Genomic DNA, 14,914 nt, shown 5'->3' on the forward strand with positions numbered 1-14,914 from the left:
TCACGTGAAAATTATGAAAACTTAGTTGCATCTACTCCAATCTCTTACAAATCTGAAGAATTCTTATGGAAGCTCTCTCCCTCAAAATTTTTAGAAAGAAAATCCGTTGCAGGAAAATATTTTGTAATGTATTTTGTAATGTAACATCCATTACTAAATTTAATTTTTTTTTATTTAATTTTAGTAACAGATGTTTTCATTACAGAAATCCATTATTAATTTTGAAAAAATGCAGCTTTATCCGTTACTAATCTGTTACTATTTTTAACGAATTAGTAATAATTTTATTTCTTATTAATCCGTTACTATTTATAAAATTACAATAAAATATTACAAATTATATACTCTAACCAGAAAATTTAATCTGTAAATACACTCAATTATTACAACTCATCTCAATACAAATGTGAAAACCAATGTCATATATGTCATGAATGAACTCAAATCCAATATCATATATAATGTAAATCAAATCAAACATATATCCAAGTATCAAGTTGAGCAATTTTAAACTAAAAAAATTAACAAATTATTTATTCTCCTAGTATATATGGGTAATGAAAAAAAGAAACTATAAATGTATAGTATCCTTGTCCTCATCATTAGCTTCATCTGCTTGATCAAGAGGCTGTGCAGAAGTTTCCTCACTAGTAGTAGGAGCTGAAGGCTGGCTACCTTGCCTTTGACTCACGAGTTGCATAAGTAAATCTTTCACTTGTGAGAGCTCAAAGGTAATTCATACGTTTTACTCACGCAATACTTATTCATTATCCTCACGCAATACTTGTTCATTATTCTCACACTCCTGTAACTTGCATCTGAGATCAGCCATTTCATCACGAAGATCTTGATTTTGCTGAGCTGATGCGAGGGATGTACTAGCAGAAGACTTGTTTGGAAAGAAAATTGAAGCCTGTGATTCAAGACCATACACCCTTCTTTTTTTCTCTCCACCCACTGCGTCAAAGTATAACTGAGCCTCATCAATGCGAGATGCCTTAGTATTGTCATTATCTATCTGCGATGCTTGCTCTTTTAAAGTCAGAAAGGGGTCCTTCAAAAAATAAATACCATGTGATATAACAATATAAACTATAAATCAAATAATTTATTAAAAATTTATTTAACTTCTCATATGAATGGCTTTTGAGCATGCATCAACAATCTCTGAGGTACCCTTCTTATGAGTAGCCTCAAATAACTCATGAGGTAGAGGATCCTTGCCTAGTCTTTCACGCTTCAAGTTAAATATAAATAGTAAAATATTCTTGAATATAAATTCACAACAAATTGGATAAAACTTAAAGCATTTGAAAAAATTTAAGTGAAAATAAATGTTACATACCATCTATTATTGATGCCTATACTGAGATATGTATCCTCCACAATGTCTTGAACATGTTTCTCTCTTTCTATTATTTGAGAATTTTTCGCATTGGTCTTGATACTCAGTGATACCCCAAGCGGATTGCCATGCATCCATTAGAATCACAAGGAAAATTACCTTTCCAAACGGAGATCAACCCAGAATAGAATGCTAGTGCCATCACCTTGCAAAGTGGGAAGGAGCTGCAGAGTGACAGACTGAAACAACAGTTTGTCCAAACCTTTAGGCAAACCGTTGAGAAAGAATTGTAGAGTAATGACCCAGAACCGCAATTTTCCCAAACCTCTTGTCAAATCGCTGAAAAGCAAGCAGCAGATACTGCGCCAAGATAGCAGAAGGCAAAAAGACCACCAGACCACCATTTCTAGAAAGGCTAGCAAGATCTAAAAAAGAAAAAGAAGAAAATGAAATACTTGAAACCTTTCACAAAGTGGAGATAAAAATACCCTTGCTGCATACCGTCAAACAAATACCACGATATTCAAAGTTCTTAAAGGAGCTATGCACCAACCACAGAAAGCTTGTTGAACATGAGAAGGTAAGTGTAGAAGAATGTGTGTCGGCTGTTATTCAAAGGAAACTTTCAGCCAAGTGCAAAGACCGTGGGATGTTTGCTATTTCATGCAAGACAGGTAATGTGGAAATAAAGAAAGTCATGTGTGACCTTGGGACATCAATCAACATTATGTCTCTCTCCATCTATGATTCATTAAATGCAGGAAAACTGAAAAACACAAGCATTGTTATTTAGCTGGCCGATAGGTCTATTATCTATCCCAAAGGCATCCTAGAAGACGTTTTGATGCAGATGGATCAGCTGGTCTTTCCAGGGGATTTTTATGTAATTGACATGGAGGAGGACAAGAGCAATACCACATCGGACATCTTACTCGGAAGACCCTTTCTGAGCATGGCCAGAAAGAAGATAGATGTGCACGATGGCACATTGACCATGGAATTTGAAGGGAAAGTAATCAACTTTAATGTTTATAATGCAATGAAATTCCCTAATGATGTATCTCTTGTATATGATTTGGATATTATTGATTGCTTAAGTCAAGAAGTCTTTGAAATAAATTAAGATGACTTACTAACCGTTGATCTATGCAGGAACTGTTAGTGTATATGCCCTAGGCCATTATCTTGGACCCTTTTATATGTCATTTTGATTATTAATAAAAGAGGTTTTCATTATCATTATTATTTGTTTGCATGTTACATAATAATGATTCACATCCCTGGTTACTTATTATTATGTTGATAATAATAAAATATAACTGGTATAATTATTGATTGATAATCATGAGATGATTATGTATATGTTGATATAATTCAATAATCATAGATACTTGTTAGAGAACAAAGTATTGGATGGACCTGCATTGAGATCACTACATGGGTTATTGTCATAAGTGAATCTCAAAGTAGTTATGTCTTAATCCTTTGACTTGAAATTGTCATAGTTTCTAACATAAGGACTATTATGTTTTGACATAACCAAACATTGTCTTTAATCAGACAATCATAAAGGTTATGATTGAGCATAATAGAAATTATGTACAGGATATTGAACAATCAAGAAGAATTTGTCTCTCTCTTTTGAGAGAGATATCTTCTGGGCCCCTCGATAAGTGAGACTGAGAAATGCATGGCCGTGCTCAAATGAATTGATAGTATGATCAATATTATTTGAATTTATCAGTCTACTTAGAGATCAAAAAATCATAAGTTTGAACAATATAAGTTTAACATTGACCATGACTTATGTTCAAACTAAATATCGTGTGACAAAGGGATTAATTAATGTTCTATTTATTATGATTTATCGGACTATTGATCCTCATATTAGTTGGGTAGTCATAATGTCTTGCTAGATGCCACTTATGACTTATGGGCCTTGTGGGACTGTGCCTATTGCCAATTAATATGAGCCTATCGGATCACACACAAAAGAACGTTGTTGATGTGCTATGTCATATTAATTGGCTAAAAGCCCAAAGTCCATTAATATAATTAATAATAATAAAGTGTTATTATTATTAATCATTAATATAATTAATAATAATAAAGTGTTATTATTATTAATATTAATCATTAATATAATTAATAATAATAAAATGTTATTATTATTAATATTAATTATTAATATAATTAATAAGAATAAAGTATTATTATGATTAATCATTTATTATTATGAGATAATAATATTTAAAAAGATCTGCAGCCTATCTGTAACTGTTACAGATAAAGGACTCTATCACATAAGATATTTGAGTATCTGCGATATTGTGATAGTGGGTTATGAACACAACTCCTTTTAGGAAAAGGAGTTGTGGGAATAAAATAACTCCTTTTAGGAAAAGGAGTTGTGGGAAAAACAAAAGACTGAAACATATAAATACTCCTATGAATTGTGGAAGAGAGGTTTTTTAAGAAAATTCAGTCTAAAAGCTGCAGATTGTGGAGCACATAATCTATCAATCCTTGAGAGAGCTAGCACTCTAGAAGGATAGAAGACGTTCGTGTGGATACCATAGAGGGTGTTCATTTGAAAAGGCAGCACCATCAGTCTAACATTGTATCTTCTCGAGGAGATTAACAGGTTAGTCTCACATCCTTCTTGTGAATTAAACGAAGCACTCAGATTCTAAGAAAAGGAAATCAGAGAAATTTTATTTTTCCGCTGCGCTTTTGGGTTGCAATTAATCTCGGAATTTCCTAACAGTGGTATCAGAGCCAACCTGTGCTTTTCGTTTAAATTAATTATGCCATGACTGATATTATATATGCGATATATGTTTATTAGAATGGCATGATAACTATGGATGAATGATGGGATTATTTAGATATTTTTTGTTAGAAATAAAAAAAAAAAAGAGGATTCACGATGAACAATCATCGTGAACCCATAAATTGGCAAGGACCAATTACAGTCAACCATCACCTGCGCTGGACATAGGCCGAAGCACCTCCTGTAACACCCGGCTAGACTCCGGTATAGGAATTCCTACCGTCCGGTGGAATCTCGGATGTCGGAGACCTCTAGAAGGGTAAAACCATGTTTTCATAAAATGTTTTAATGTGTTTTATGTTTTAAGCATGAAAGGAAATGAGTTTTTGCATGAAAACAACTTGGAGGAAAACCCAGGTTCGGCCGCCGAACCTCAAATTCGGCCGCCGAACATGCAGGCATTTTGGGTGTGCCTTAGGCCCCCGAAGGCATAAGTGAGGGAAGTCCAGGTTCGGCCGCCGAACCTCAAGCTCGACCGCCGAACATGGCATGCATGCGGAGGCACGTTCGGCCCCCGAACGTGGCCTGGCTAGCCACTATAAAAGGGTCCCTTAGCCGAAATGAGCGAGCTTTCTCCCCATTTTCGGCCAAGGTGAGCTCTCCGCCGTCCCTCACCAATCTTTGAGTTCTTCCTTCAAATCTTTCACGATTTTCACAAGTTTTTATCTTGTTTTGAAGATTTTCAAGTTTTGAGCAAGTTTTGAGCTTGGAGACCCAAGGAAGTTGAAAATCTCCCATCTCCGAGTTTAGGTCGTCTCTCTCTCGATCTCCATGAGGTAAGAGCCGATCTTAAGCTCATTACATGTTTTAAGTAAGTTTTAAGTAGATCTATGGGGTAGAATGCATGTTAGCTCATGGTTAGGTTTATTGGGTTTTAATATGTGTTTATGAACAATGTGGCTTGCCAATGCATATTTGATGTGTTGTAGATGGGGTTTTAGATAGTTTGAGGCCCCTAGGAGCTTGTATGCTTGTGTATGTGTGTTGTAGAATAGGTTTATGCATGTTTGGATGGAATGGGAGGCGTATATGCATAGAAGAGCTGAGTTTCTGCCACTAAGGGAGAAACCAGGTTCGGCAGCCGAACATACTTGTGGAAGCAGCCTTCGGCTACCGAAACTTGCCCCCGAAAGGAGACTTTCGTCTCTGTCTGGGAGTTTCGACAGCCGAAAGTGCCGCCGAACATGCATGAGTTTCGCCTCTGTCTGGGAGTTTCGGCCGCCGAAGGTGCCGCCGAACCTGCCTGACTTTCGACTCTGGAGGGACTTTCGGCCGCCGAACCTGCCACCGAAAGTGTCCTGTTCAGCCTTTCTTTGCATGTTTTTGCATGATTGTTTTGAGGTGTTTTAGGGGGATTTGGGGGATATTTTTAGAGTTATGTTCTAGTTGTTTGGTCCCTCATTTGAGTCCACCTGTGTAGGTTCGGACCCGAGGAACTGAGGACCCCAGCAGTGAGTTCAGCTGCTTCTGAGTCAGTAGAGCTTCTGCCAGAGGTGAGTGGAATAACTCTTATGCTTTTAAATAAATAAACCAGTTTTAGCATGATTCACGCATCATGAATGCCATGAGATATAATAGGGTGCTTGCATTAGAACTCACGAATATGTTGCATTGCATAATATGTTGATGATGCGGATGAATGTTGAATGATCCTTTAGTCCTCATATGTTATGATATGATGATGATACGGTACGGAAGACCAGTGAGGCCCATTCTACGCCCCTGGCTCCATGTAAGAGAAAGACTAGTGAGGCCCATTTTACGCCCCTGGCACAGTTGGAATGTTATGTTATGCTATGTTATGATTATGTAAGAGAAAGACCAGTGAGGCCCATTCTACGCCCCTGGCACAGTTGGACCATGTAGAGGACTATTGGTGACAAATTCATCCTTGATGTGATTAGTTGTGATGTGATGCATTTCATGTGATCATATGTTTCAAATGTTTTATTATTCTTCTCACTGGGCTCTTGTAGCTCACCCCTCTCCCTTAACCCCCAGGCTTGCAGGTACAGGGTAGACCAAGAGGTCAGCAAGAGTAATGAAGTCTTATGTATGTAATAGGTAGATTGTGGACATGACGAATTGTAGAATGATGTAATGTAAAAGTACAGTATAGATATGTAATGTATTGATGTTTAATGATGTTAGGAGTGTGCTTGACCATAGTATGTTGTTATCCCTTTTAATACATGATCTTAGACGTTTTATGATGTGTATGTAAACCAACTCAGCACATGTTATGCCACCCATTGGGGGCATTGATGAGGTCCCACTGAGGGGCCAATGTTTATGATTATGTTTTTGTTCAGTGCATGCACAGGTTGAGTTGGTGTGGGAGAGAATGAAAGAAAGGAAAGTTTTAAATTTTTATGTATGTTGTTGATCATGTATGGGATTAATTAGGTTCACAGGATGCATGTTAGGCTTGCTACGGGTCCCGGCGGCCTAAAGCCGACCTGGATCCTAGCGCCGGTAGCGGTCCGATTTTCGGGTCATTACAGAATGCTATCAGAGCCCTAGGTTCATATGGTCGGACCTAGAGTGTTGGGCTCATAGATGTTATAGAAGGTCAAGCATAATAGGAAAGATCATGTCCACTAGGATAGGATATAGCGTCCTGTCTTGAATGATGATGTGAAATGCCATGATTATGTACATGCGCATTAATGATATGATATGTGTAATACCCGGCTAGTTCAGGCATCAGAATTCTTACCATCCGGTAAGAATTCCGGAATGTCAGAGATTCTAGAAGGGTAAGAGTGAAGGTTTTCTAAAAGGTTTTTAAGTGTTTCAAAGGTTTGATTGTGAGGAGCATTGGCCTAAGGAGTTTCTGCCAGGTTCGGCCCCCGAAGGTAATGTTCGGCCGCCGAAAGTGTGATAGATTCAGCTTCCGAAGGTCATGTTCGGCCCCCGAACGTTGCATGGTTTTGCATGCAGGTTTGGCAGCCGAAGGTGAGTCGGCCAGCCCTCTATTTCAGCGCCTCCAGTCGGTGAATTGGATGGATTTCCGTTCCTTTCACTTCCTGAGGTGAGGCCACGTCCTCCCTGAGTCACTTGCTTTGGTTTTATCATCTTGTAACGTTTTAATGGGTTGATGGGGAAGGGTTTGAGTGAAAAAGAAAGGGTTGGTAGTTGGGAGAAGGTGAAGGGAAGGTGGTGCTTATCCGTAGGCTCAGGTTGCTCAGCTTATGTTTTCAGGAGGTAAGGACAGCTTTTTAACTTGTTTTAATGATTTATACCAGCTTTGAAAGAGGTTAAGGGTAGAGTGGCATGTATAGGGTTTAAGTTTAGTTATTGAGGAGTTATGCATGCAAGCTTGTCTATGTGTTATGTTTGCTGTTTGTTGGGGTTGATAGGTAGTTTTAGACCCCTTGGAGCATATACTTGAGTATATGCGAGTTGAGGATTGGAGTTATGCATGTTTAGAGAGGTGAAAAGGATGGAGGAGCTAGGTTGCGGGTGAAGCTGAGTTCGTGAAGAACTCAGGTTCGGCAGCCGAAGGAGCATTCGGCCGCCGAACCTCTTGCATGGTGGCTTAGGCTGTCACAGCTTGCCCCCGAGTGTGTTAAGGTTCGGCTCTGTTTGGGGGATTCGGCCGCCGAAGGTGCCGCCGAAGGTTAGAGACTTTCGTCTCTGGAGTGTGTTGTGACCCCCGAACCTTGCCCCCGAAAGGGTTCGGCCGCCGAAAGGAGAGCTTCGGCTGCCGAAAGTATGTGAGTTTCGGCTCTGGACAGGACATTCGGCCGCCGAAGCTGCCGCCGAATGTGTTCTGTCTAGCTGTTCTTTTGCATGCTTTATGTGATTGTTCTATGAGCTTCTAGAGGGGTTTTGGGAAGTTGATTGTGAGTTAATAAGAGTATGTTTGACGCCTCATTCGAGTCCATTTGTGTAGGATTGGACCCGAGAGATCGAGGAGGTCACCAGTAGTCGTGGTTACAGCGTCAGTTCAGTGTTCTGCTTGAGGAGCAGAGGTGAGTAGAACTAAACTTAATCTTTTATTTTGAGAAAATGGAATGTATGAAGCATAGTTCATGCATCATGAATGTTATGATTTATATTAGGGTGATTGCATTAGAATCACGAAGTTGGTGCATTGCCTTATTCAGTGATAGTGGGAATTAGACCAAGGCGACATCAATAGCCCTTAGAGGGAGTTTTGAGGTCATGTCTAATTCCAGATGATTGGACCCAGGCGACATCAATAGCCCGTCGAGGGAGTTTTGCTGTCATGTCCAATCAATGATGTGGAATGTATGAGTTGTGTTGCATTTTCATAAAAGATGTGTATGAATGAACCATTTTCAGTGTTTCTACTCACTGGGCTTTAGAAGCTCATCCCTTTCCCTTAATCCCAGTTTTGCAGGTACAGGGTTAGCTGGGAAGTCAAAAGCATCAGAGTGTTGGCTTCAGTATGTGTGTACTAGTGTAGTGTGGACATGATGTCAATTAAAGCAATATATGTAAAGGCATGTAATAGCTAGTAAGTCAGTATGAGATGGTTTAGACTGTGCTTTGCCTAGTGTTTGTTTATCCCTTGTATATGCATGTATCCAGTTTTACGTCTTGATGAGAAATGAGTCAGACCAGATTTAATATATGTTGTGTTTCGAAAAACCCAGTGAATTATAACTGTGAGGGAAGACAGGGATGAATCCCTTGACCCAAGACCAGTGCAAAGGAAAGACCAGGTTTGATTCCTGTGATCCACAGAGTAGACCACTAGAGAAGATCAGGTTTGATTCCTGTGACTCTATGGTAGCCAAGTTAACTTATGATATGCTGACCCTTACAGAGTGGGTTCTATGCTGCAGAGCGCATAGGGTATGGAGGTTACTTGGTAAAGCATCACTGGTGTATGATAGTTAGCCGAGGGCTAGTTCAGATTAGTATATCTGAGCATTTTGGTTCTTATGATTGGACCGACAAAGAGTGTTTTAAAGGTTAAGTCTGGTTGTTTTAAAGAAAAGTTTGAACAGTTAAAAGTCCAGTCGGATCATGTATGGGATTTTAACAGGTACACAGAGTTCAGGATAGGCTTACTACGGGTCTAGGCGGCCTTAAGCCGATCTGGATCCTAGTGCCGAGCAGTTTGGGCCGTTACAGAGAGGGTACCGGTTTCCGGGCTGTTACAATATGTATGTGATGAGGGTTCATGTGTGCCCACATGAACCATATGATGCTAATGTTTGCTTGTTATGTGCTGCCTTTCAGAAAACAGGATGAGAGGAACTTGTCGATCTGCACGATTGACTGGAGTGCCACCTGAGGATGAGGGCACGAGCGCCCATCCTCCTACATTGCCTAGGGCAATGTCTAGTAGGTCTAACAGAGAAAGAGCAGTAAGAGACCCTAGAAGGTCTCTGGATCTGGATAGGAGCAGATCAGTGAGGGGAACAGTTCAGGGAGGAATGTCAGAAGACATGGGGGATGATATGGATGTAGAGCAGAGGAGGGATGGCAGTCTGGGAGTTAGTATGTCAGAAGAGGGAATGGGAGAGTCCCAAGGGGGCACTCAGGCCTCGGGATTTGTTCAGCCACCCCACTACCCACACTTCTCACAAAATCCCGGGTATTCGATGGGAGGTACATCGGATTACCCTAGCTTCACCCCTTATCCCACACAGATGCCATACCCACCCTACTACCCACCATATCCACAATACCCAATGTATCCACCCCCACCTTACTATCCAAATCCAGCAAACCCTACCTCAGAAAATGTTGCACCACCTCCACCACCTACAGAACCAGCAGCTCCAGTTACTCAACCTCCTAGACCTAGCTCTGCCAGTGGGAGCAAGGTCAAGATGACCGACTACATGAAACTGGGTGCTCCTCAGTATGAAAAAGGGGATGACCCATTTGTGTATCTTGAAAGGGTTAAGGTGATCATAGATGAGATTGGGGCTGATGACAGTAGAGCCATTCAGATGGCTGGGTTCACGCTTAAGTGCAAGAAGGCACGAGAGTGGTTCAAGAATTATGTGAACCCGAGAGTGGACAGCATGTCTTGGGAAGAGTTTGCAAACGAGTTTGCAGGTTGGGCTTTTCCAGATAGTTCAAGGGAGCTGAAGATGATAGAGTTTGAGCAGTTGAGGCAGACCGATGAGATGAGTGTAGAGGAGTTCACAGATAGATTCTTGGAGCTGTTGCCATTTGCAGGGCAAAATCTTGACTCGGACTAGAAAAGGTCAAGGAGGTATACCATGAAACTCCACTCCAGATATTCCTTCTTGATCCAGTCAGCGGATAGGGAGAGCTTCCATGCCATAGTGGATATGGCCTAGAAAATGGAGGCCAGTGCCATCGTTCAGGGGACAGTTAAGCAGTCAGTGGCACAGCCTTCTGGTTCTAAGACCCCAGGCTCTTCTTCTTTTAGCGCAGCAGCTTCAGGCAGTAAGAGGTGGAGCAGTACCACCAAGAAGCCAAAGAAGAACAAGTTTTGGAACAAGGTCAAGTCCAGTCTGGGACTAGGGAGTGGCTCGAGCTCTGGTGCAGATAATGCAATTTGTGCAAAGTGTAGTAGGCCACACAGGGGAGTTTGCCGGGCTGGGACAGCAGCCTACTTCAGATGCGGGCAAGAGGGACACATGGCTCGGGAGTGTCCTAGGGCAGCTTTTGGAGCACAGTCTCAGCAAACAGCTTCTGGTAGTGTGGCTCAGCCAGCAGCTCCAACCACGACTCAGGCCAGTGGCAGGGGTAGAGGAAGAGGAGCAGCCTCTTCTTCAGCGGGTTTCAGAGGTGAAGGTCCATCAGCTCCAGCACGGATCTTCACGATGACTCAGCAGGAGGCAGATGCATCTAACACCGTGGTGGCAGGTAAGTTAGTCATTGGTTGTTCAGATGTGTATGCCTTGATGGACCCTGGTGCATCTCATTCTTTTATTGCTCCGAGAGCCGTCGAGAGGTTGGGTCTGATGATCTCTGGGTTAGAGTGTCCTCTCTGGGTTAGTGGACCCAAGTGTGATCCATCAGTGGCAGAGTCAGTCTGCCAGTGCAGTCCAGTCTTTGTTGAGGGAAGATGCCTTTCCGCCGACCTTGTAGTTCTAGACTTGACAGATTTTGAGGTCATTCTAGGGATGGACTGGTTATCTACCCATAGTGCTACCTTGGACTGCAGGGACAAGGTAGTCAGGTTCAGAGGTCAGGATGGGTCAGAGGTTGTCTTCAGGGGAGACAGAGGGGGTACACCTAGAGGTCTGATATCAGCTCTTCAGGCTCGTAGGTTGCTTAGGAAGGGATGTCAGGGGTATTTGGCTCATGTGAGAGAGCTTAGCAGTCAGGTTAGAGAGCCCACCTCGGTGCCAGTGGTTAGAGAGTTTCTAGACGTCTTCCCAGACGAGCTGCCAGGTTTACCACCTGCTAGGGAGATAGAGTTCGAGATAGAATTGATGCCTGGAACCCGACCAATCTCTATCCCTCCCTACAGGATGGCTCCAGCTGAGTTGAAGGAATTGAAAGAATAGTTGTAAGAGCTGGTAGAAAAGGGCTTCATCCGACCGAGCACCTCACCTTGGGGTGCACCAGTTTTGTTTGTGAGAAAGAAGGATGGATCCCTTAGGCTTTGTATCGACTATAGGCAGTTGAACAAAGTCACTACCAAGAATAAGTACCCGTTGCCTAGGATCGACGATCTATTTGACCAGCTAGCTGGAGCAGGTTGTTTCTCCAAAATAGATCTGAGATCGGGGTACCATCAGCTAAGGATAAGGGAGGAGGATGTGCCGAAGACAGCCTTTAGGACCAGATATGGGCATTTTGAGTTCCTTGTAATGCCGTTCGGGTTAACCAACGCCCCTGCAGCATTCATGGATCTCATGAACAGAGTGTTTAGCCAGTACCTGGATCACTTCGTTATTGTCTTCATAGATGATATCTTAGTGTATTCCAGGAATGCAGAGGAGCATGCCCATCATCTGCGGTTGGTTTTGCAGACCTTGAGGGAACATGGCTTGTATGCCAAGTTCTCTAAGTGTGAGTTCTGGCTGAGGAGCATCTCTTTCTTGGGGCATGTGGTGTCAGAAAATGGAATCGAGGTAGACCCCAAGAAAATGGAAGCTGTAGCTAACTGGCCTAGACCCACTGCAGTGACAGAGATCAGGAGTTTCTTGGGTTTAGCAGGTTACTACAGGAGGTTCGTTCAGGACTTCTCAAAAATTGCAGCTCCTCTGACCAGGTTAACCAGGAAGAATCAAAAGTTTGTGTGGACCGACCAGTGCGAAGAGAGGTTTGAAGAGCTTAAGAAGAGGTTGACTTCAGCACCAGTGTTAGCTCTGCCATCTAGTGAGGAAGACTTTACAGTCTTTTGTGATGCGTCCCGTGTGGGACTAGGTTGTGTATTAATGCAGAATGAGAGGGTGATTGCTTATGCTTCTAGACAGCTGAAGAAGCACGAGTTAAATTACCCCACACATGACCTAGAGATGGCAGCAGTAATCTTTGCACTCAAGATGTGGAGGCACTACCTCTATGGGGTAAAATGTGAGATCTTTACAGATCATAAGAGCCTGCAGTACATCCTGAGTCAAAGAGATTTGAATTTGAGACAGAGGAGATGGGTAGAGCTGCTGAGTGACTATGATTGCAAGATTCAGTATCATCCGGGTAAGGCTAATGTTGTGGCAGACGCCCTAAGCCGGAAGTCACTAGGCAGTCTATCCCACTTTACGGCAGAGAGGAGATCAGTGGTGAAAGAGTTTTACAAGCTCATTAATGAAGGTCTACAGTTGGAGTTGTCTGGTACAGGTGCTTTAGTGGCCCAGATGAGAGTGACACCTGTGTTTCTGGAGCAAGTGGCTCAGAAACAGCATGAGGACCCAGAATTAGTGAAGATTGCCAGGACTGTTCAGTCAGGCAAGGACAGTGAGTTCAGATTTGACAGTAAGGGGATCCTCCGCTATGGAAGTCGATTGTGTGTACCAGATGACATAGGGCTAAAAGGAGACATTATGAGGGAGGCTCATAATGCAAGATACAGTGTTCACCCCGGAGCCACCAAGATGTATCAAGATCTGAAGAAAGTTTATTGGTGGCCAGCGATGAAGAAAGAAGTGGCACAGTTTGTGTCAGCCTGCGAAGTGTGTCAGAGGGTGAAGCTGGAACATCAGAAGCCGGCTAGAATGCTTAATCCGCTACCTATTCCAGAGTGGAAATGGGAGAATATAGCTATGGATTTCTTAGTGGGGTTACCGGCGACGTCCAACAGATTGGACTCCATATGGGTGATTGTGGACAGACTCACCAAATCTGCTCACTTCATCCCTGTCAGGAGTGGCTATTCTGTGGACAAGTTGGCGCAAGTATATGTTGATGAGGTCGTCAGGCTGCACGGGGTTCCAGTTTCAATAGTGTCGGATAGAGGACCCCAGTTCACCTTCAGGTTTTGGCAGAGTCTGCAGAATGCCATGGGTACTAGGTTGGATTTCAGTACTGCCTTCCACCCCCAGACTGATGGACAGTCAGGAAAGACCATCTAGACTATCGAGGATATGCTCAGAATGTGTGTGCTGGACTTTGGCGGTTCTTGGAGGCAGCATCTACCTTTGGTGGAGTTTGCCTACAATAACAGCCATCATGCTAGCATCGGGATGGCTCCATATGAAGCTTTGTACGGAAGGAAGTGCAGGTCACCTGTTTGCTGGGAGGAAGTTGGAGAGAAGGCCTTGGCAGGGCCTAAGCTAGTAGAGATTACCAGCAGGGTGGTACCCATAATCAGAGAAAGGATCAAGACTGCTGCACGCAGACAGAAGAGTTATGCAGACATCCGCAGGCGGCAGGTAGAGTTTCAGGAGGGGGATCTGGTATTGCTCAAGGTGTCTCCAATGAAAGGAGTGGTTCGCTTTGGAAAGAAAGGTAAACTAGCTCCACGATACATCGGACCCTTTGAAGTCTTGCAAAAGATTGGGAATGTGTCGTACAAGCTGGATTTACATGCGTCAATGGAAAGAATCCATCCAGTTTTCCATGTTTCAATGTTGAGAAAGTTCGTGTCAGATCTGAGCAAGGTTCTTAGTGAGCCTGATGTGGAGATCCAAGAAGATCTCACCTATGTTGAACAGCCAGTACGGATCATAGACACCCAGATCAGAAAGCTAAGAAACAAGGAAATCCCGATGGTGAAAGTCCTTTGAAACCACCACAATATGGAAGAATGCACTTGGGAGACACGGGAGTCCATGCTCCAGCAATATCCTTATCTTTTCTGAGGTTAGTTCCTGGTGAGTTATATGTGCTATGTATGTATGATATGTGTATGCCATGCTATGTGCTAGTTGAGGAACATTCGGGGACGAATGTTCTTAAGGGGGAGAGAATATAATACCCGGCTAGACTCTGGTATCGGAATTCCTACCGTCCGGTGGAATCTCGGATGTCGGAGACCTCTAGAAGGGTAAAACCATGTTTTCATAAAATGTTTTAATATGTTTTATGTTTTAAGCATGAAAGGAAATGAGTTTTTGCATGAAAACAACCTTGGAGGAAAACCCAGGTTCAGCCGCCGAACCTCAAGTTCTGCCGCCGAACCTCAAGTTCGGCCGCCGAACATGCAGGCATTTCGGGTGTGCCTTAGGCCCCCGAAGGCATAAGTGAGGGAAGTCCAGGTTCGGTCGCCGAACCTCAAGTTCGGCCGCCGAACATGGCATGCATGCGGAGGCACGTTCGGCCCCCGAACGTGGCCTGGCCAGCCACTATAAAAGGGTCCCTTAGCCGAAATGAGCGAGCTTTTCTCC

This window comes from Manihot esculenta, chromosome 12 (assembly GCF_001659605.2).
Source record: "Manihot esculenta cultivar AM560-2 chromosome 12, M.esculenta_v8, whole genome shotgun sequence".
NCBI classification, from domain to species: domain Eukaryota; kingdom Viridiplantae; phylum Streptophyta; class Magnoliopsida; order Malpighiales; family Euphorbiaceae; genus Manihot; species Manihot esculenta.